Below are 22,272 nucleotides of genomic sequence, written 5' to 3'. Positions count from 1 at the left end.
TCATCCGCTGTCGGAGTCCAAGCCAGTGAATTCCTAGATTCTATCAGCCACATCCCAGACTTAGACTTCTGGCTTAATGCTTTCATTTCGAACTCTTTGTGTCACACCTATTATGGCGTGAAGACATCTCCTCTCGAATGCCTGTAGGCAGTGAACCTGCCGTCTCCTTGTCACCCGTCCTTCTGCACCACACAGCATTGTGGGGCGCATCACTGTTCTATGCAGGTGGCTACACAGAGGCCCGTCCCAGGGCCTTACCAGAAGACCTCCCTTCCTCTTACCAACACCTGAAAATGTAGCCCAGCCCCCTAGTGAACTCTTGTCTTGCTTATTCCTCCAGCCCTTCTTCTTCAATTTCACTCTGAACCGTTTCATTTCAGGTGGTAAAAATTCTCCTGAAGCTGGAGCACAGCCATTGTGCTGGAGCACGAGAACCAGGCAGGGTCGCTGACGTGACACAGTATTCGAGCTGAGTGCAGTGCTCAGAGTGAACAGAGAGCGGCGCGCCTTCTCTTTTATGATTCTTTAATGATCTCAGGCAATCATAGAATCATAGCATATCAGGGTTGGAAGGGACCTCAGGAGGCATCTAGTCCAACCCACTGCTCACAGCAGGACCAACCCCAACTAAATCATCCCAGCCAGGGCTTTGTCAAGCCGGGCCTTAAAAACTTCCAAGGAAGGAGATTCCACCACCTCCCTAGGTAACCCATTCCAGTGCTTCACCACCCTCCTAGTGAAATAGTGTTTCCTAATATCCAACCTAGTAGGGTTACCATACGTCCGGATTTTCCCGGACATGTCCGGCTTTTTGGGCTCCAAATCCCCGTCCGGGGGGAAATCCCAAAAAGCCGGACATGTCCAGGAAAATCGGGACATGCGGGGCCGGCGGTGCCGGGCCAGGGGCCGGGCCGGCGGTGCCGAGCCGGGGGCCGGAGGCGCCGAGCCAGGGGCCGGCAGTGCTGGGCGGGCCGGGGGTGCTCGGCCGGGGGCTGGCCCGGGGCCGGCACCCCAGGGCCCGAGCCGACCCAGGCTGGAGACGCCTGGGGGGGCCAGACTGGGCCGCGCCTCCTCCCCCCACTCTCCTCTTACCTGCCTCAGGCTTCCCGCGAATCAAATGTTTGTGGGAAGCAGGGGAGGGGGCGGAGTTGGGGCGGGGACTTTGGGGAAGGGGTGGAGTTGGGGCGTGGGCATGGGCGGGGCTGGGGCGGGGTCGGGGCCCCATGGAGTGTCCTCCTTTTGGACACTCAAAATATGGTAACCCTACAACCTAGATCTCCCCCACTGCAACTTGAGACCATTACTCCTTGTTCTGTCATCTGCCACCACTGAGAACAGTCGAGATCCATCCTCTTTGGAACCCCCTTCAGGTAGTTGAAAGCAGCCATCAAATCTCCCCTCATTCTTCTCTTCTGCAGACTAAACAATCCCAGTTCCCTCAGCCTCTCCTCAGAAGTCATGTGCTCCAGCCCCCTAATCATTTTTGTTGCCCTCCGCTGGACTCTTTCCAATTTTTCCACATCCTTCTTGTAGTGTGGGGCCCAAAACTGGACCCAGTACTCCAGATGAGGCCTCACCAATGTCGAATAGAGGGGAATGATCACGTTCCTCGATCTGCTGGCAATGCTCCTACTTATACAGCCCAAAATGTCGTTAGCCTTCTTGGCAACAAGGGTACACTGCTGACTCATATCCAGCTTCTCGTCCATGACCCACCATCCTCATGGCCACCTCCGCTGCCAACCTCATGTAGTAAGAGGAGGCCTTGAGATACAAACCTTGGTATCAGAGGCCCAGTATGAAGCTTGAGGCCTAAACTAAAGTAATGGTCAAGACTTTGCTAACATAAAGCAAAGTTAAGCTGTGAGCCAGAGGCAGGCCCTGCTCACAGAAGCTGGCAGGAAAAGGGCTGATGTTGCATAAATATATATTCACCTAGCAAAGTTAAAGTACAGAACACACTATACCGGAACATTCCACAGATAACATGGAACAGGCCGACGCATCCCAATGACGGGGGCAAAAGGGTAAAACGATGGATAGAGTTGTTTTGATCGAACCAACATGTACAAGGTGAGAGGCGGCACCTTACTACGTAGAGGGGTTGTACCTTGCTGCGTAGAGGGGTTGCACCTCCATACGTCAGGAGTGATGTGTAACTTGTTTGTATCTGTGGATAAGAAGGCATCCCTGAGTGGATATCTTTGTCCAGCCGAGGGGGCAGTGGAAAGTCCAGCCACTGACTGAGCTGAGTCCATTGCCGAGCGGCACTTTCTAGCAGTATGCCTGGTAGACTAAGTAATCTACGGGGAACTGAAATTGTGTCAGGGTCGCAATAAACCTGGCCGAGGTGCCTTCGTACCTTACTAGACTCTGTGGTTATGGGGGTTCTCGTCGGGTTTGCTGTGTCAGCTATCTGCGCAGAGCTGGGGCAGCACACAGAGGGAACACACGCATGCACGCAGCCGAGTGATATCAACAGGAGAAAGCAGAGCACCACACCGGTAGCATCTGACAACACTGGTGACCCTGACCGCTGATCTGGTGAGTAAGCGAGCTGTCCGCTGTAAGAATCGCAACCTAACATGGCAGAAAACTTCGAGCTAGGGAACCCCCCGATCCCCTCCCTTATGATCCCCACGGAGTTTGATAACTCTTGGACCCGCTGGATTGCCAGTAAGGGGGGTCCATATGAATTTTAAAAAGAGAGTGGGGAAAAATGGACTGGCATATGCAGAGCGATGGTAGAAACCGAGGCTCTGAAAAACAGTAATAAGAGTAAAAAAAGCAAGAATTTTGCAACTCATGTCTATGGCAATGAGATGGCTCAGACAGCATGCTGGCATGCTGGCCAAACAAGTCATAGAAAAAACAGGAGACCCGGGAAGTCAAGCACTGGAAAGCCCAAGCGCTGTTAGCAGGGCAACAGGCGGTGCAAACTCATGATATGCTCGAGCAAGTGAAGCAGGAAAATAAAAAATTGGAAACAGCTGTAGAAAACCTGCAGAAGCAAAAAGTGCCGTCCCCTGTTATAAATGTTGGTGGTAAACAGCAGGCTTCATGTAGCTCCCCTGTGCCTGAAGAATGGGGACAGAAGTGGAAAAAGGTGGTCCTAGTAAAATTAAAAGATGAAACGGGATCCACTGCATTGCAACCACCACCTTATAATAAAAGCCAGGTTCCAGTTAAACTTACACTGAGACCTAGACTGGTGCTGGTCAGAACGGGACAAGTAAGTGCACAGAAGGAAAGAGTAGCACATAATACTTTCACAGAATTGGTAAATCAAATGACGGAAAATATGGAACAGTTCACAGAGCACATTAGGAGACAGGAGCTGCGACTCGATCGCAGGGAAGTAAATAAAAAAGAATTTCAAAGTAAAAAACCAAAATTAAGTGGGTTAACACCTAAAATTGATGCATTAACACATGGAGTTGCCCAAAACCAGTTAACTGCAGCAAAAAAGGGCACTCCCGCCATCCATCTGGCATGCACACAAAAGCAACAGACATTGGAGGAACAAATTCAGGTTTTACAAGAGCAGGTAACTACCCCCTTCTCCTCTCAAAGCCAGGATAAAAAACAGGGGTGCGGGTCCTAACTGTGCAGGTTCCCAACTGCTTTGACCCACGGAACCACACTCCACGCTCATATCTGAAAATAGAACCTTCTTTCTCAAATATTTTTACATACTGGTTAAGTTTTGTCCTTTATATGCTTTCTTAGTTTGCTAAATTTGCTGCTGCTGCCTGTACTTTCAAATATCTTGATAGAGTTAATCTGTCTTGGCTCAGGTCTTGCTACCTTCCTAGGTTGCTCTTCACCCCCCCCCCTTTTCCCCCCGCCTCTCCTCAATTCTGCTCTCTCTCTTTGTTTTAAAAGTTATAGTTGTTACAGAAACCTCCAAAAGATAAAGCAATTGAAAACAGAATAAAACAAGAAACAAAAAGAAAACAAGGTAAAAACTTTACTTTAAATAAATCCAGTAAGTATTTTAACTCTTCAGGAATGCAACAGCTGGAATTATTCCTAACTTTCTTGAAGATAGGGTTGCCAAGCAACAGAAATGCACACTCTGCTTCTAATCCTAACCACTCACTAATATTTGAAACATGGGCTTTTCTTATTTCCATATAGCAGAGTTTTAAAATAATGTTAAATATAAAAGTAATGCAAAATTCCTTGTTACCAAATTAATACAATTCATTTGGCAAATATTAATGTATTTTTAACAATTTATGTGACAAGTTTTAAATAAGGTAATAAATTTGTTTATTCAAGTATAACCCTTTTTATTTTTTATTTTTGTTTGTCTTACTTTGTATAGTTATGAATAGAATTCTGGCGCCATTTGTTGTTAATTGTAAGTTTGTCCTGTATGTCATGTGTGTTGTATGTTGTGTGTTACGTGACTATTTTTTATTATTTTTATTTTGTTGCAACAAAAGTCAATTTTATACCCTTTTAAAAATTTATGTATATGTGGTACCACACTATTTTAAGATTATGGTTGGGGTATAATCATAGTATTATTAGACAAATATATGTACATATATTTCCATATATTTCTGCCTCAACAAATAATGCAATTTCAAAAAAAAATATTCTCTAATCAATCACAGTTTTGTTGTGATTTTTAAGATTTTTTTTTTTATTTGTTATTCAAAGAAAAAATGTAAGAGGAAACCTTCAATATTAAGGTAAAGATAATATTAACAAAATGTTAATTTCTTTTTTGGGGCTTTTTATAAACTCGTTTGCACTTTTAAATATAGTTATAAGAATGTCATAACCAAAATGTTTTAAAATAACAATTTATGCATAAAGCTAACCAAACAATTTCAACAGGTTTTCACCTTTGGCTCCCAAACATAAAGCATCATGAAAGTATACCCTCAAATACCCTCAAAGTACTGTATTTAAAATTTATTTTGGTTTAATTTTATAGTTGGTTTAATTTTTTATGCTTTTCTTTTGTTATGTTATGTTAATGGGAAGCAGTGGTTGTTAAAGTAGTGCTTCTAAACAGTTAACAAAAGTGAAATTGGTATCGCAAGCAAATTAACTCTAAAAAGCTTGGTAAAAATTCTGTTAACTCCTTTGCTGAAACAAATTGTTCAGCAAGGGAAAGCAATACACATTCGCATGGAAGATTGTGAGCATTTATTTTATCCGTTAAGCATTACATTTCGTATAAAAATATTAGTAATGCACTTCAAATGAAAATGAATGTCTATACAACAATTGCAAAAGTATAGCTTGTGTTATAAAAGGCTCGGTCCCTATTACCTTGTTCTTATTACATTGTAAACAAACTAAGTTAAACTGTGTATTAAGTTTGGGTTACAGAAAACAAAAACAAAACAAAACAAAAAAACTTTACTCTGTTAACTAACAAAAGTTGTTTAAGTTGCATCCCACAGACTAAAGACACCAAAAGACATCACGCCACAAAAATACCAGATGATATCAGTATACACTGAAGAAAACCCCCAAGCATCAAGAAAAGAAAAATGAAGTACTTTATAAATAAGAGACTGGTCAAACACACCTCTATCTACCATATATGGACAATTAAGTTAACAATCAGCTAAAAACCACTAGGTGGACCAAAATAAGCCATCATTTAATTTCAACTTGGATACTATGTAAAAACAACTGTATTATTGCTGTACTACTGTATTATTGTTGTACTGTTGTCTTATTGCTATATTGTATTATTGCTGTACAACACTTACAATGTGCATAACCTTGCTAAACTGTTTAACCAACACACAGGTAAAAATGAACAAACAAATGGCAGCAAACAACATGAAGGCAAGGAAAAAACAAAGTGGTAAACAAACAAAAAGTTACATAGTAACTACAAATTGGGTAAACAAATTGCCTGTTGGTACCAGTCATAATTTGGGTCAGTGACACTGCATCCTAACTGAGGCACATGTTATTCAAAACAATCTTGTTCAGTGTCTGGGTACCAATACTACATCTTGGAGGCCCTGAGATATAAACCTTGCTATCAGAGGCCCGGTATGAGGCCTAAGGCCTACACTAAAGTAATGGTCAAGACTTTGCTAACATAAAGCAAAGTTAAGCTGTGAGCCAGAGGCAGGCCCTGCTCACAGAAGCTGGCAGGAAAAGGGCTGATGTTGCATAAATATATATTCACCTAGCAAAGTTAAAGTACAGAACACACTATACCGGAACATTCCACAGATAACATGGAACAGGCCGACCCATCCCAATGACAGGGGCAAAAGGGTAAAATGATGGATAGAGTTGTTTTGATCGAACCAACATGTACAAGGTGAGAGGCGGCACCTTGCTACGTAGAGGAGTTGTACCTTGCTACGTCAGGAGTGATGTGTAACTTGTTTGTATCTGTGGATAAGAAGGCATCCCTGAGTGGATATCTTTGTCCAGCCGAGGGGGCGGTGGAAAGTCCCGCCACTGACTGAGCTGAGTCCATTGCCGAGCGGCACTTTCTAGCAGTATGCCCGGTAGACTAATTAATCTACGGGGAACTGAAATTGTGTCAGGGTTGCAATAAACCTGGCCGAGGTGCCTTCGTACCTTACTAGACTCTGGTTATTGGGGGTTCTCGTCGGGTTTGCTGTGTCAGCTATCTGCGCAGAGCTGGGGCAGCACACAGAGGGAACATGCTCACGCAGCCGAGTGATATCAACAGGAGAAAGCAGTGCACCACACCGGTAGCATCTGACAACACCTCACACCTTGTTCGGAGCCACTACTGGTCTCCCCCGCACAGAATTAGCAAGACAAGACTAAATTAAACTCACTTCAGTGGAGCTTTTTGGGAGCGGTGTCTTATGATCCCCCCTCTACCCACCTTAATACCTGGGCTTCAGACTTCCCTCCCCCTCTGCAGAACACCACAGTGACTGGGTTTCATGACAGCAGGTTTCTAGAGCCTGCGCCATGTCTGGAAAACTCTTCATCATACGCATCTTGCCCTTGTCTCTCTCCAGCGCATCACAGGGTGTGTCGCCACGGCAGCTGGGAACGAGCCCCCAGCCCAGCTAGGCTAGTGGGGTTCATGCTCTGGCACTAAAAACAGCTGTGTGGCCCTGGCACGGCTTGGGCTAGCAACCCAGGCTCATACCCAGGGTGTAGGGTGGGCTTGAGCTCATGGCTGGCCCGTCTACACACTATTTTTAGCGCACTAGCATGAGCCCCACTAACGCATGTCTGTCTACCTGGGCTGGGGGGCTTGGTCCCAGCTGCAGTGCAGACATCCCCACAATGTGCTATTGTAACCCAGTGGTAAGTGCATTACAGGTTAGCCTTGTGCCACTCCACAGGGGATACCAGTCGTTGCACACCTCACCAATGGAGCATGGGTTATTAAGCTGTAGCAGCTCATGTTTTAACTCTGGAGATCCCCGGTGTGTTGGTGAAGACCCTCTCGCCTGTTCCTCCTGGGCTGCCTTCCCTCACCCCTTTCAACTGGTGATAAATGAAGTGGGGGTAGTAGCGCCCTTTTAAAATCCCGAGGTCTGTGTTTCTGGTTCAAAATGATCCCACCGCTCTGCCACCGTGTCGAGGCTGATTCCCCACTCTGGCCCGTCGAGTGCAGAATGTGGGGCCCGCAAGGATTTAAAAAAATTAATACTGGCCACTCCAGGCTTGTATTAAACTCCCAAAGTTACAACTTTTCTCTGACCTTGGCTGGGTAGAGCTGCCACCACCCAAATGCAAAATCCTTGGAACCAGGAAGGTGCACTTGGGAATTCCTCCCTGTGGGGTACCCTCAAGCCCTTTCACCCCCACTCCAGGAAAGAGCTGAGAAAGAAAACAAAGGAAATTAGCTGTTCCCCCCCACCCCCAGCTAATTAAACAACATGTGCTCTTAGGACACCAAAAATCCAAACCTGTTCTTAAAAAAGGTAAATTTTATTAAAAACAAAACAAAAAAAATACATCTGGAACTTAGGCTTTTGCTAGATTTTAAAAGAGCAATTCCAAAAATTAAGCACCCAAAATAGCTTTCTTGGGGGTTCAACTTAAAGGTTACAAGCAAACAAAAGCATCTGGGGTTAGCACAGAGGAGCCATAAGAAATAAACAGAAATAAACCTAATTGCGTTTTTCTAAACATGCACAATTTACTTACATATTTGGGTTGTTAAAAGTAGTTCTAGATATGATCTGTTGATTTTCATATCTGGCTTCTCACAGCATAACTGCTCCCTGTTCCCCTCTTTCCCAGAGAAAACAACAGAGACAAAGGGGAAGGTTTTTTTTCCCCATTTTAAAAAGTTCTAGCCTTCCCATTGGCTCTTTTGATCAGGTGCCTACTCCCTTTCCTTTACCTGGGGAACTTTGTTAACCCTTTACAGGTAAAGCAAGCAGAGAACAGCCACCAAGAGGGACTTTATAGCTAACTGGCTGGCTGGCGTCCAAAAAAGGGATCTATCCCTCCCCCTTCATTTCTCACAAACTCCTCTCCTCCTAAAATGTCTGTCAAACCCCCCAAAGCAAAACATCCTGATGCCACAGGGATAATTCACTCAGGAACACCCCCAGGTAAAGCCACAGACAGGAGACTTGGGGACCAGAACGCTGTACCCAAAAACACTGCATCATTGACTCCACACCTTCACAGTTCATGAGTCAGGCCGCCAAAATCATGAGATTGGCTTAAAATCATAGGATTTTTTTCAAAAATCATAATAATTTGCTGGGGCTGGGTGGGTATGAACTTACTTTCTGGTTTTTGCTTTATTAATTTGTTTTTAACTCTCCAGCTGACCCTGATGGGAAGATGCTGCCCTTGGAGTGTGTAGGAGCCTCTGTGACCTAAGAACTCCTCGATGCCAACTGGCCGGGGGTTACAGGAATTGCCTGCACTGGTGTGTATATTCTAGTTCCCCAGCGAACGTCGTGTGAGGTCTCATGTGAAAGCCGGCGTCACACTGGTCGGTGTTAAGGTTAAGATTTTTATCACAGTTATTTATAATAAGTCACAGCCAGGTTGCGGGCAATAAAAAAAAAAATTCACTGAAGCTCGTGACTTGCCTGTGACTTTTACCAAAAATAACATGTTGGGGGCCTGACCAAAAATGTCACAGAAGTCTCCGAAAATCATGGAATCCGTGACCCCCATGACAAAATCTTATCCTTAGCACTGTGAAATGTATATATACCAGAAATCTGTTCTTAGATCCTGTATTAAGGTATTAGTCACCAGCAAAGGTGAAAACCAGGTTTTCCTCCAGACAGGAAGGAAGAAATGCATCTCTCTCTGTCAGGCTGTAAGTAAGCATTGTCACCTAACATTATGGATGGTGTTTGCACACGAGATCAAACGTTAACAAAGAGATGTGAAGTGAGCAGCAAAGCAGCACACAGAACAACAAGCCACAGGTGTTCATCGTGGCTGTGTGCGAAGCCAATGATCCCCGGGGGAATATCTAGGAGACAAAGAAGACAGCCCCTCGTCCTACACCTAGGAAGTGAACAGAGAGTGGGTTCACATTCATGAAAACAGGATCTCAACTAACCTGGGCTGAAAAATCTGCAAAGGATTTTGGGTGAGAGAAACTTTTTTTGGACAGGAGGTTATCTTGGTAGTTAAGTTTAGTCTCGAGAAAGTTGTTATGATTTTGTTTTACATGTAACCCTGTATTTCCAACATTCTCACTCACTGTCACTTGAATTATCATTCTATTATTATCATCTTTGGTAATGAATTTGTTCGTGATTTCACGATAAATATATCTCAGCGCCGGGGTGTTAAGCAAAGTGCTGGCCTTGAGCTGAATCGTATCCACTGGTGGGTTCTGTTTCTTTGGAGACAGCAGAGCTGGTATTTCTGTGAGTGTCAGGGGCTGGCTATCACTGGGGAATGCTACAAAGGAACTCCAGGACTGGGTGCACCTATTGTTAACCTGCAAGGCACAGCAAGGGCTGGCATGGCCCAGAGGAGAGTGCGTGCGGGGGTGACAGGCTGGAGGAGCCAAAGAGCTGACACCCAGCTACTCACAAGCAAGACTCCCTCACCCTGACGGCAGTGGGATAACATGGTGCCTCACAGTCCTGGGTACCCCAAGAACCGTCACAGCCTCAGAATCAAAATTCAAGCCTAAGCTCATATGCAAAAATGCAGCCTTCTCATTGGCTGATCAGAGGGAGGCTCCCCTCGCCCTCTCTTAACCGCTGGGGCAAAAAGCTGCCCTTCTAGTCCTCTATGTGTCCGTCACTGTCCTGTCTCTCTCTTTTGGAGAGTGTTTGGGACAACTTCCTGGTGCAAGTGCTGGAGGAACCAACTAGGGGCTGTGCTCCTCTTGACCTGCTGCTCATAAACAGGGAAGAATTGGTAGGGGAAGTAGAAGTGGATGGTAACCTGGGCAGCAGTGACCATGAGATGATCGAGTTCAGGATCCTGACAAAAGGAAGAAAGGAGAGCAGCAGAATACGGACCCTGGACTTCAGAAAAGCAGACTTTGATTCTCTCAGGGAACAGATGGGCAGGATCCCCTGGGAGGCTAATATGAGGGGGAAAGGAGTCCAGGAGAGCTGGCTGTATTTTAAAGAATCCTTATTGAGGTTGCAGGAACAAACCATTCCGATGTGCAGAAAGAATAGCAAATATGGCAGGCGACCAGCTTGTCTTAACAGTGAAATCTTCGTGAGCTTAAACTCAAAAAGGAAGCTTACAAGAAGTGGAAATTTGGACAGATGACTAGGGAGAAGTATAAAAATATTGCTAGAGCATGCAGGGGTGTAATCAGGAAGGCCAAGGCACAACTGGAATTGCAGCTAGCAAGGGATGTGAAGGGCAACAAGAAGGGTTTCTACAGATATGTTACCAACAAGAGAAAGGTCAGGGAAAGTGTGGGACCCTTACTGAATGGGGGAGGCAACATAGTGACGGATGATGTGGAAAAAGCTGAAGTACTCAGTGCTTTTTTTGCCTCGGTCTTCACAAACAAAGTCAGCTCCCAGACTGCTGCACTGGGCAACACAGTATGGGGAGGAGGTGAGCAGCCCTCAGTGGTGAAAGAAAAGGTTAAGGGCTATTTAGAAAAGCTGGACATGCACAAGTCCATGGGTCCAGATCTAATCAATTCAAAGGGGCTGAGGGAGTTGGCTGATGTGATTACAGAGCCATTGGCCATTATCTTTGAAAATTCGTGGTGGTCGGGGGAGGTCCCAGACGATTGGAAAAAGGCAAATATAGTGCCCATATTTCAAAAAGGGAAGAAAGAGAACCTGGAGAACTACAGACCGGTCGGCCTAACTTCAGTCCCCAGTAAAATCATGGAGCAGGTCCTCAAGGAACTCATTTTGAAGCACTTGGAGGAGAGGAAGGTCAACATGGATTCATCAAGGGCTAAACTTGCCTGACTAACCTGATTGCCTTCTATGATGAGATAACTGGCTCTGTGGATATGGGGAAAGCAGTGGACGTCATATATCTTGACTTTAGCAAAGCATTTGATACGATCTCCCACAGTATTCTTGCCGGCAAGTTAAAAAAATATGGATTGGATGAATGGACTATAAGCTGGATAGATTGTCGGGCTCAACGGGTAGTGATCAACGGCTCAATGTCTAGTTAGCAGCCGGTATCAAGCGGAGTGCCCCAGGGGTCGGTCCTGGGGCTGGTTTTGTTCAACATCTTTATTAATGATCTGGATAATGGGATGAATTGCACCCTCAGCAAGTTCACGGATGACACTAAGCTGGGGGGTAGGGACAGGGTCCAGAGTGACCTAGACAAATTGGAGGATTGGGCCAAAAGAAATCTGATGAGGTTCAACAAGGACCTCCTTCCTTGGAGGTTTTTAAGGCCCATCTTGACAAAGCCTTGGCTGGGATGATTTAGCTGGGAATTGGTCCTGCTTTGAGCAGGGGGTTGGACTAGATGACCCCTTAAGGTCCCTTCCAACCCTGATATTCTATGATTCTAAGGACAAGTGCAGAGTCTTGCACTTGAGAGGAAGAATCCCATGCACCACTACAGACTGGGAACCAACTGGCTAAGCAGCAGTTCTGTAGAAAAGGACCTGGGGATTACAGTGGATGAGAAGCTGGATATGAGTCAGCAGTGTGCCTTCATTGCCAAGAAGGCCAATGGCATATTGGGCTATATAAGTAGAAGCATTGCCAGCAGATCGAGGGAAGTGATTATCCCTTCTATTCGGCACTGGTGAGGCCACACCTGGAGTATTGCGTCCAGTTTTGGTTCCTCCACTACAGAAGGGATGTGGACAAATTGGAGAGAGTTACCTAGGGAGGTGGTGGAATCTTCATCCTTAGAGGTTTTTAAGGCCAGCTTGACAAAGCCCTGGCTGGGATGATTTAGTGGGGGTTGGTCATGCTTTGAGCAGGGAATTGGACTAGATACCTCCTGAGGTCTCTTCCAACCCTCATTTTCTATTATTCTATTCTGTGATTCTTCCTACCCCACCCCATCTCCTCCCTCCCTGCATGCTCCTCAGACTGGCAATTGTGAGCATCATGAGAAACATCACAAGCCTCACAATCCAATTATGTGACCCGGTCTGACAGCCGCCATCTCAGCCAGCACCAGGGAGCTACAGAGCCAGACGCCCGAGTCACTGCAGCTAGAGCTAAGGAGCCAGGCTCCCCAGGTCAGAGCTGGAATAGCCTCTCGTCCTCAGGGGATCAGCACAGAGGGGGAGGCATAACAGAAGCTGACCAGTGGGTTGCCATGGCAACAGTGAAAACAGGCCTCTAACACTTGAGAAAAAGGCGAACCACTGGTGGCAGGCAAAATAATTAGGGTTTAGAGGCTTGTTGCAGACCTAGAGGGCATGCTAACCACAGGTTTGGGTCGGGCCGGTAGAGAGGAGTGGCTCACGCATACACAGGAGAAGCCAGAGGTGCTTACACACACACAGACACACACACACACACATGCAAAATGCAAAGGTGGGACAGATTGTTTAAGTAATTCACACATATTCAGAGGTGAAGGTAAGCGCCTTTGAAGCGCCGCCCGAGCCCCGCTGTCTGAGCCCCGGGGTAGCGGTAGCAGGGCTCCGTTGGCAATTTAAAGGGCCCGGAGCTCCGCTGTGGTAGCGGCGGCCAGAGCCCCGGGCCCTTTCAATTGCCCCTTAGCCCCGGGGCTCCCAGCCGCCTCTGCAGCTGTGAGCTCCGGGGGAGATTTAAAGGCCCCGGGGCTCCCAGCCACCGCCAGAGCTCTAAATCTTGATTTAAAGGCCCCCACTACTTCTGGTTGAGGCCCCGCCTCTTCCGGTTGAGGCCACGCCCCCGCCCAGGACGCCGGTGTACCGGTAAGTCCTTTACGTTACTTTCACCCCTGCACATATTCTAAGGGACCATTCCAGGTGAAGTGGTCCCTTAGCTAGTGGAGGATAGTCATGCACATGATATACACCCGCCTGTATGCTACAGTGCTCTAACAATCATCCAAGAGTGCTCCATGGCAGAGAAACTCTCCTCCTCCACGGTCTCCAACCCTGAAATCACTCGTGCCAATGCCTGGGCTTCACCAGCATGGCCATGGTCACTTTTCCGTTGCCCAGCCACAGAGGGTTATGTCTGCGCAGCAACTGGAGGTGTGATTAATCTAGCTGGCAGAGCTACAAATAGCAGTGAAGACACAGCACAGGTTTCAGCATGGGCTAGCAGTGCAAGTACGTACGCATGGCCCTGGCAGGCGGGTGCAGCCAGCACTGAAGCCCATGCCACGTCTTCACAGCGTAGATAAGGCAGCCCCTGCGGCAATCACACGTCTGACTGCAGTGTAGACATGCCCAGAGAGTTTAGCAACAGGAGTCTCCAGCGACCAGAAATTCAGTGACATTTTGAGCTCTCTACTCACCTAGCCTGGGAATAAACATATTTGAGCTGCACAAGCTTTGGTGATGGGTCTGAGGTGGCCACAGGTTGCAATGGTGCAAATGTGGAATAAGAGAACGTGCAAACCAGCAAGGAATTCACTCTGGTGGTATTTTGCAGTGTGTTCCTCTTGCTTTTGTTGAAGGTATTAGTGCATACGAGTGCTCTCTGCTTCACAGGTCAGCGGCTCCCTCTGCTCCTGCCGGGAAGTCAGAGTCTTGTGTCTAAGATACCACAGCCTGTTGCTATAGAAATCAGTCCGATGTCGCCAATCCAGCAGGAGCAGGGGCTTGGAGCGGGTTCTGATCTTCGCGTGGGAGTGCCAATGTTTGCGTTTATTGGGATTTGTGTTTTAAAAGGTTTCAAGGGAGCTCGTTAGGAGGCAGAACTAATTCAAGAGTGTTAATTATTAGTATGTGTAGTAATTTATTATAATTATTATTATTAAGCATTGACGTTTTTGCTTGGCACTGAGGTCTGCTCTATCTCATAGGACTGCAGCTCCTGGGTGGCAAAAATACCGAAAGGAGACAAGATCTTCCCACGTAAGTTGCCCCCGAGTATGTGAGTTGGGGAGGAGGGAAGAGTCTGTGAAAAACATTCAGTAAACACAAATACTAAGATAGGTGTAGTAGGTCTTCTGAGCAAGCCAAGCGCACAGATTGCATTATCCTACAGGACAGGGGAGATGCTGTGCCATATACAGCTATGGGAGGGAGCAAGTGTGAGGATATTGGAATGTTTCTTTAAATTTGCAGCAGGAAGGCAGGCGGGGGGGCTGGGGAAGGTGTTTGGCTGAAATTTGACACAGGGTAGCAGAGCGACAAATATCTTTAAGGACAGTATCAGATTTGCTCATGAGTCGGTGCACTTCACTGGACAGAAGCAGCACTGTTTGTGGGTATTTGTGTTTGTCAAGCCCTCTACCGGCTGGAGGTCTGCAGAGAGCTTCCCATGTTGGCTGATGGAGTTTGTGCTTTAACTCAAGTGTTAGGAGGCCTGTGTTTTTGGAGCACTGATCTTCGCCCTGTCATTTGATACCAGGGGAAATTGAAAGACAGTAAATTTTAACCAGATAAAAGGAAATATACTTCCCCCAGGGCCGGTGCTACCATTAAGGCAAACTAGGCGGTTGCCTAGGGCGCCCCCACATCATTAAACTGTAGAATGCATTGCCACAAGGTATCATTAAGAAGGATTCCAAAGTGACAGGACATTTACATGGAAAACATCCAAAGCTAAAGTAGTAAATATTAAAAAAAACAAAAAACCCTAGAGTTTTGGGAGCGATATTAACTCTCATGCTACAGGGCATGAACCAACCTCTAGCTATTTGCGGTTAGGAGAAATCTTTCCTTGGGGACAGGTGAGCCCAAAACTGCACACTGCAGGGTCCCTTGCACCTACCTCTGTTGCATTTGGTGCTGCCCATTGTCAGAAACAAGCTATTGAACTAACTGCACCAATGGTCTGATCTGAGACGGCAATTTCTGTATTTACTTTTGTTTTTACCTGTTGTTACTTTATACTTTTTATCTTAATAAAAGGCTTAAGTTGGTGTTACAGGCAGATTTTCAGATCAGTTCCTATTTCATCCCACGGCTTTGCCCAACCCGAGTACAGAGGGGTTGTGATATTTTATGCGGTAATAAGGGCATTCAGGAAGTGTTTGCGGTACGGCTCCTGAATAAAACATTCCACACCCTCTTCAGCAGCTCATTTGGGGCTTCTTTAGAGCCAACAGTCCTTAACCACTGAAGTACTATGAAGTCTGTACCGACAGCTGGAAGTTCTCAGCACAGCCCCTGGCGCTCAGGGCTACATCTGGGAACTTCTGCTGTCCAAAATAATAAGGCAGGGAAACCAACATAGGCTGTTCAGGGGCTCTGCAGTCTCTCAAATTATAATCATTCAAAGTAGAAGCTGCTTTTTTCTTTTTCCTCCTGGCAGTGGCTTCCTGGAAAGTTTGAAAAAGACACTTGCAGCTTTTCAGCTAAGGATTGCATTTATTTATTTAGCTCACTTTCACTTCAAACCATCTCACTGCTCTATTGATGTAGGATCCCAACAATGAATGTGGTTCAAAGTGACCATTAAAGGGCATGGCTTGCTTTAAGCCACAAATTCAGGTGTGGTAGAAACAAACTTTTACAAAGCTTAACATCCACAGAAATGTTTAGGGGTTGTTTTACATTCTGAAGGCCACCGTGCATTTGTCCAGAAAATCAAAAATAAGGAGCATTATCTAGTGGTTAGCACATGGCACTGGGACTCAAAAGAATGGGGTTCTGGTCTCAGCGGGCCTCTCTCTGCCTCAGTTTCCCCACCTGTCATATAGGGCTAATGATACATATACAAGCTTTGAGATCCTCTTTTGACAAGATGCAGCATTAAGTGCTGGGTATTATTATTGTTCAAGAAATACCATTCTCCTTGCATGGTTTACAACCCAAATAGTGCCTCACAATATGCGAGTGCATGAGACCCTGCAAATGAAATGGATTAGAAATATATCAGTCTAGTTTCACTGGCCAGGCTGAGTGATGGGCAAAAAAATAATCCAACAACATCAGTGCTTCCAAGTTTTGTTCCACTCTGTACGTGACACTTTATGGATTCGTAGATACCAAGGCCAGCAGGGAACCATTGTGCTCAGCAAATCTGACCTCCTGTTAAACACTGTAAAAGAGAACTTCCCCCAAACAATCCCCAGAGCAGAGCTTTTAGAAAAAACAACCCATCTTCATTTAAAAATGGTCAGTGAAGGAGAAGCCACCACAATGCTTGGTAACTTATTCCAATGTATTTTTACCCTCACTGCTAAAAAATGTATGCTTTATTTCCAGTCTGATTATGCAAATATAAATAGGTTAATTTGTATATTTGTAACTAAGTTGTATAAAACTGTGATATGGCGAATTGTTTAATGAGCTAATTTGCAGATTTCCGTATAATTGAAGGGAGACCATGATGCATCATGGGAGAAGTAGTTCAGTGGGGGAGGCCAGCCTGTACAGGCGAATGGGACCATGAGGAACTGGGCCTACACCTCCCATGATGCACTGTTACAGCATTTCCAAATTGAAATATTTCTCTTTTTGGTTTTTCTCCTAAGAGTTGTAATTTTCCAGGGGCGGGGGGACCACATTTTCTGACCAGTCCTACTGTACCATACCCTGCTGTGCGTGCTGGGGATACTGTGTGTGTGCATGGTTACTTGCCCTGCCATTACTCGTGCTATACCTGTTCAACAGATAGCTGATTTCAGTGTGCAGCGGTGTAAGACCAGTGCTAAAACAATCCATTATTAAACACCCCAAGCTGAGGACGCACGAACCATGTGCCTGAACCATGCCCCCTGCTGCCCCTTCCCCTTGAGCTTGGCTCAAGTGGGGCAAGTCAGGTCACCTTTCTGCCTTGATTTCCCTATCTGTAAAATATGGAGACTAAGGATCAGCCTTATTAAAGTGCTTTGAGATCCACAGATTAAAATATCTTTGGTTTTATCCAAGATGTAATGCAGGGAACATGCAAAGATCAGGCCAAGGTAAGGATGCTCTTGTATATTTCATGCATAATCATCTGAGTGTGACCCTTGCTCCCCACCAAGGTCATCACAGTTATACAACCAGTGGATTCCTGTACGTGCTAAAGAGTATAAATAGCGAGCAAAGGAAACACTAGGTTGTTTTAGTATTTGATTTTTTTTTTCAAACACAGACATAAGAGCCAAAGAACGTTGCCTCTCATCTGCTCCTTTACCCAGCAGCCACCTGCCCGTTATACCCAGCCCCAAATTTAATTCATTTCACTCATCTCACCCCCCACCTGCCCAAACATAAAAATCAATGCATTCAAATGAAACAGCTCATAAAGTTCTAATGCATCTGTCCCTGGCCCTCTGCAGGGTTGTGCAGACGCGACTAAATCCAATACAGATAGACGTCTGCTCTATCGGTCATAGGAGTCAGGGACCGTGAAAATTATATGGGACCTGCTTGGCCATTACCCTGCACTTTGTGTCTTCATTTATGCCAGCGCGACATGACTGCAAAACACCACCGGTGTGATCTGGCAGCATTTCACCCCATCTTTACACGGGTATAAATGGCAACATTTAGTGCAGGGCAATGGAGAAGCAGGCCCCTGGGGTCTGACCGCCAGAGGTGCTGGGCACCTGCAGCGCCCATTGACCTTGGCTGGAATTGTGGGCCCAGCACCTCTGCAAAGCAGGCCCAAGATGAATCTCTGACTGGATTAATTTCTGAGGCTCAAGTAGTTAAAAACATTGGGCCCAGTGGTGTTCCCTTTGAAGTCACTGGCAAAACTCCATTGCCTTCAGTGGGAGCGGGGGTGGGGGGGGGGCACCGGGGCACTGTTAAAGGTGCGCAGTGCCTGCCCTTTCAACACTTAGTCATACTGCCCTAATTTAGGAACTGCCAGCTTGGATTCCACCAGTGGCTCGTCTAGTCAAGTGCCTTGTCTGACAGGAGCCAGTCCCAGCTGCTCTAGAATGAAGCTGCAGCAAGCCCTGTAGTAGGAGGTTGCCCACAGGGAAAGTTGCTTCCTGGCCCTCATTAGAAAGACGTTGGCTTATGAATTGAAGCAGGACGATTTAGATCCCTTCCGCACCTCGCGGGAGTTTGTTGTTTGCTGATTTGTCTTTCAGCCTTGTTATTATAACTGTGGATGGTCTTGTTATTCATGTAAAGGCCTAATCTTCTTTTGGAATCCTATTAAGCTCTTAGCTGCCATGATATTCTGTGGCAGTGAGTTCCACAGGTTAACCATGCACAAATTCTCATTCCTTTGATCAGATTTGAGTTTGCCACATTCAGTTTCACTGACTTTTATTATAGGAGAAGCAGTGAAGAGCAGCACCTGATCTATCTCCCTTCGACGAGTCATGGCTTTTCTATATCATTATCATCTCCCCTCTGATTAGTCTCCTCTCCAAGATAAACAGTCAGACTTTTCAATCCCTTTTCCTGTGGAAGTTTTTCTAGGCCCCTGACCAGTCTAGCCACCAGGCTCTGAACTTGCTTGACTTCTGCTCTGTAAAGCCTTTGTGGTCTGAGGGAACAGTCTCAGAAGCACCTAAGTGCCTTTGACTTTAAAAACTTTAGCGAATTTTACCCGGGGTGACCAGAAAAAGTCACAGTACTTCAGATGAGATATTAATTTACTATTAGTGTTATTATTTATATTACTGCAGCAGCTGGGAGTGCCAGTCATGGACCAGCACCCCATTGTGCTAGGTGCTGTACAAACACCGAACAGAAAGCCATGGCATTAGCATCTTTTCCGTATTATTCTGCAGCCTGTTCCTTAAGCAGGCGGACATTTCAGTACACTGTATTGCTTTCTGCAGGGAGGTCTTACTCCAGCTCTGATGCTGGACCAGCTCATTCACAGAACTGCTGATGGGAAAATCACTAAGCCATTGGGAGAGGGAATAATTAGAGCTGGTTTCAAGCCTTCAGCCCAAACTCCCCACACCTACGCGTAAGCAGTTGTTCACTTAGCGGTTAATGGCAGCAGCCCAGCTGCCGCTGCCAAGCCTCTGGGTAGTCTGACTGCCTGCATCATGAAGTCATTAGCCCGGCAGTATGTTTGTTCAGAGCAGTTTGGAAAACTGAAGGGTGGCCCCAATAAATGGATTCACCCCTTTATACACCATGGATGGAGCATGACCCCTGGAGCTCTCAGCCCCAGCAGGACGTGGCGATCTACCCTGCAGTCAGAGTGGGATTGCAGCAGCATGTGTAGACATACCGGCGCTAACTTCGGTCTAGCTAGCGGTAGCTAGTAGTGATGCTACATAGCGATACAGTCGTGATGCTGCAGCATGGGCTAGTTTGCTCAAGTAAGTATCCAGGGCTCTGGGCGAGTGTGCCCAGATCAAAGTGAGCTCAGGTATGTCTACATGTGCTGCAGTCGTACCTCTGATTGCAGTGTGGACAGACCTGGAGATTGGGATAAAACGGTAACTGTTGTTCTCCGAGATGGGTTGCTCACGTCCATTCCGTTCTAGATGCGCATGTGCCCACGTGTGCGGTCGTCGGAGATTTTTGCCTTAGCGGTATCTGCGCGGTCGGCTGTGGCGCCCTCTAGAGTGCCGCGTCATGCGTCGGTATATCAGGCACCGCCGGCCCATGCCCTCTCAGTTCCTTCTTGCCAGCAACTCCGACACAGGGGCAGGAACGCAGGTAATGGAATGGACGTGAGCAACACATCTCGAAGAACAACAGTTCCGACCGTTTTTCCGTCTTCGAGCGCTTGCTCATGTCCATTCCTTTCTAGGTGACTCACAAGCAGTGTCAATGGAGGTGGGCTCGGAGTTCAGGGTCCTGCGGCTTGCAGCACTGCTCTGCCAAAGCCAGCAGCGTCTCGAGCTTGTAAGTGCATAATGAGACGTGAACGTGTGGACAGACGACCAGGTAGTGGCCCTACAGATCTCTTGGATCGGCACCTGTGCCAGGAAGGCTGCCGATGACACTTGCGCTTTAGTCGAGTGTGCCATCACGCTTGCCAGCAGAGGCATTTTTGCCAGCTCATAGCAGTGGTGGATGCAGGCCATGATCCAGGATGAAATCCTCTGCTCAGACACTGAGCCACCTTTCACCCTGTCTGCTACCGCAATGAACAGCTGCGTTGACTTGCCAAACGGCTTTGTCCTGTCGATGTAGAAGGCCAGCACCCTCCTGACGTCCAGGGCATGCAACCTGCGTTTCTCTTCCGATTTATGAGGCTTTGGGAAAAAGACAGGTAAGTATATGTCCTGGCCGGTATGAAACTGGGAAACTACCTTGGGCAGGAACGCTGGGTGCAGCTGCAGCTGGACCTTATCCTTGTAGAATACCATACAGGGCGGCTCTGAAGTAAGCTCCCTGATCTCAGACACCCTGTGGGCAGACGTTACCGCAACCAGGAACGAAACCTTCCAGGAGAGAAGAAGAGGAGAGCAGGAAACCAGAGGCTCGAAGGAAGGCCCCATGAGCCGTGACAGCATGAGATTCAAGTCCCAGGGAGGGACCAGATCCCAGACGTAAGGGTAGAGATGCTCCAGACCTTTCAAAAACCGGGCCATCGTATCATGAGCGAAGACTGACCTGCCTTGGAACGGAGGGTGGAAGGCTGAAATCATGGCTAGGTGGACCCTGACTGACGACAGGAACAATCCTTGGAGTTTGAGGTACAGAAGATAATCCAGGATCACCTGCAGCGAGGTCTGTTCGGCCCGGATATGTCATTCTGAGACCCAGCACGTGAACCTTTTCCACTTGGCCAGGTAGGTCACTCTGGTGGAGGGCTTTCTGATACCCAGCAAGCCCTGTTGCACCCGGGCCGAGCATTCCTGTTCTTCTGCATTCAGCCATGCAGTGGCCATGCTGACAAGCACAACGCCTCCAGGTTCGTGTGCAGGAGACTGGTGTGGTCCTGGGACAGCAGGTCTGGCCAGAGAGGAAGCCGCAGAAGGGTGGCTACCAAAAGGTCCAGCAGGGTGCTGAACCGGTTCTGTCGAGGCCACACGGGGGCTATCAAGATAACTTTCGCCCTGTGCTGTTTGATCTTCACGAGGGCTCAGTGGATCAACAGCACCTACAGGAAGGCGTAAATCAGGGCACCTGACCATGGGAGCAAGAAAGCATCTGACAGGAAGCCCCTGGAGTGAACAGGACATGTGGCATTTCCTGTTCTGATGGGACATGAACAAGTCCACCTTGGGAGTTCCCCACTTTTGGAAGTTCGTATTAGCTCTCTGAATGGAGTGACCACTCGTGGCGAGATGAGAAGGTCCTGCTGAGGCGATCTGCTAACACGTTCCCGGTCCCGGGCAGATGTGCGGCTACCAGATGAATGGCCTGCCACACACAGAAGTCCCAAAGGCAGAGAGCTTCTTGGCAAAGGGCCGACGACTTGCCTCTGCCCTGCCTGTTGATGTCATACATTGCGGCAGTATTGTCTTTCAGGACCTGCACCACCTTGCCCATCAGGCGGGGCAAGAAAGCCTGGCAGACCAGACGAACCACTTTGAGCTCCCTGATGCTAGCCCTTTCCAAGCAAGGAACAGGCGCTCCGACTAACCACCACGGGCGATAAGAAGGAACTGAGAGGACATGGACCGGTGGCACCTGATATACCGACGCATGAACGCGCCACTCCAGAGGGCACCACAGCCGACTGTACAGATACCGCTAAGGCAAAAATCTCCGACGACCGCACATGTGAGCGCGCGAGCACCTAAAATGGAACGGACGGGAGCAAGCACTCATAGAAGAAGAGTAATTTTCTGATGTGCTGATATGGATGACGAGATCTCATGACATGCAGCATAAGCCGTTGCCGTAGTCAGGAAAGACTCCGTGCCTGCCCACTCCCCACCCCATATATCTGGAACAGTGGGGGCACGCCG

The 22,272-nt window shown here is 47.2% G+C and overlaps 3 long non-coding RNA genes across 4 annotated transcripts in view; 2 read left to right on the top strand and 1 right to left on the bottom strand.

Annotated features, from left to right (window-relative positions):
- LOC122172728 (uncharacterized) overlaps positions 1-12,360 on the bottom strand; it is an 85,546-nt gene extending 73,186 nt beyond the window's left edge. Inside the window, exon 1 of the long non-coding RNA XR_010594596.1 lies at positions 8,137-12,360. This is a non-coding gene — a long non-coding RNA (uncharacterized LOC122172728). The remainder of the gene's footprint in view (positions 1-8,136) is intronic.
- On the top strand, positions 1,773-6,580 carry LOC135977224 (uncharacterized). Its single transcript, XR_010594597.1, has 2 exons — positions 1,773-2,544; positions 3,886-6,580. It is a non-coding gene; the product is annotated as an uncharacterized LOC135977224 (long non-coding RNA).
- Positions 12,361-14,112: 1,752 nt separating the features above from the next.
- Positions 14,113-22,272, top strand: part of LOC122172729 (uncharacterized) — a 35,453-nt gene continuing 27,293 nt past the window's right edge. For both annotated transcript variants that reach the window (XR_010594659.1, XR_010594658.1), the window contains exons 1-2: positions 14,113-14,268; positions 14,350-14,401. This is a non-coding gene — a long non-coding RNA (uncharacterized LOC122172729). The remainder of the gene's footprint in view (positions 14,269-14,349; positions 14,402-22,272) is intronic.

This window comes from Chrysemys picta, chromosome 23, assembly GCF_011386835.1.
Source record: "Chrysemys picta bellii isolate R12L10 chromosome 23, ASM1138683v2, whole genome shotgun sequence".
Taxonomy (NCBI): domain Eukaryota; kingdom Metazoa; phylum Chordata; order Testudines; family Emydidae; genus Chrysemys; species Chrysemys picta.
This window is presented reverse-complemented; position numbering and strand designations above follow the sequence as displayed.